The sequence below is a fragment of the Sapajus apella genome, unplaced genomic scaffold (genome assembly GCF_009761245.1).
Source record: "Sapajus apella isolate SASKATOON/1434 unplaced genomic scaffold, GSC_monkey_1.0 scaffold4, whole genome shotgun sequence".
Classification (NCBI taxonomy): Eukaryota; Metazoa; Chordata; class Mammalia; order Primates; family Cebidae; genus Sapajus; species Sapajus apella.
The window spans coordinates 31,978,169-31,979,587 of NW_022436944.1; positions in this window are offsets into that span (position 1 = coordinate 31,978,169).

The window sequence follows — 1,419 nt, forward strand, 5'->3', positions numbered from 1 at the left end:
GTGTGTGTGTGTGTGTGTGTGTGTGTGTGTGTGTGTGTGTGTGTGTGAGAGAGAGAGAGAGAGAGAGAGAGAGGGAGAGATTATACATCCTGGGTTGCAATATTAAATGGTTGTTTTATTTTTTTTTTAATTATAGATTATGGTCAAAGAGTTTGGCGAAACCACTGGTCTAGGGATCTTTCTTTGTTTCTTTGCTTTGCTTTTCAGATACGAGGAAAGACCTAAGAGCGTCAGTATATTTTATTTTATCAGTCAAATGAGTACTCACTGAGCAGCTCTATACCTGCTGGAGATTCAGAGGGAGCATTGCATACCCTAAGGAGTTTACACCATACCAACATAGCAGGCAATATGAGAGAGGCAGCGGCATGTGAGAGGGCAGGTATGGGCTGCATGAGAAGCTGGATGTTTGGATGCACTCACTCGGATGCTACCTTCTTGACATTTTGACAAGTTATGTCAAAGCGTAAAACTGTGTTTCTTAAAATCATCAGTCAACATGCAAAACAGACTCTAATAACCCTTACTCCAGTCCTGACTCTCACCCTACCTGGGGGTGAGGCTCAGGAAAGAATGTCTATGTACTTGGTCTTTTTTTTTTAAGCCTAAAGTTTAATGGTTGGGTTTTAGACTGAGTCGAAAGGTCCTCACATCAAAACAACTGTGTGCGAAGCAGCTGCTACAGTTGCAGTCAAAATGGATGCAGGAAAATTCCATGGACCTTCCCCGTGGAGGCCCCTCACACAAACTCTTACTTTTCCACTCTGCCAACTTGAGGTCAATATGGCTTGAAAAGGGTGGCATTTGTGTCAGCCAGCTCTGGCCTCCCAGGCAAGAGCTAAGTAAACAGGAGTCCTGGGTACGGCAGTTTCTTCACGAGAGGGCCGAGGTGGGTTTTTCCAAGGGAATGAAAGGTTGCCTTTGTGCAGAGGAGAGGGGAAGGAGAATCTGCTCTTTCAGGCTGCCTGCCCTTCTTGACCTCATCAGGGTTGACTTTCCCACCATTTCATCCTGGAGAGAGAAGGTGGAGAAGAGACTGGTGATAGTGTCACCTCACTATAGAGTCAGGGCAAGTCACAGATGGCCACTGCTCAGGTCAGGTAACAGGTGCTGAAGGAGAGAGAAGGGACAGCCAGGATGCCACAAAGCAAAGCTGTCTTCGCCCCAGACAAGACACCCAAGTTGCCCCAGGTGCCAAATGCCTGTATTATTTTTCTCAGGAGGATCTAACATGGAAATGACACTTTGCCCTGTAATTTTGGCACTTCCTGGAAAACCATAATTACCCGTCCCATTATAATTACCCGCCATCACGCTCCTATTTGGAACCCTCGCTTCCGTGCATTCTATTCTTACATTCCTTCCCTGCCCTGAGACCCAAGACAAAGCACTTTAAATAGTTTCTTGATGGACATTTTT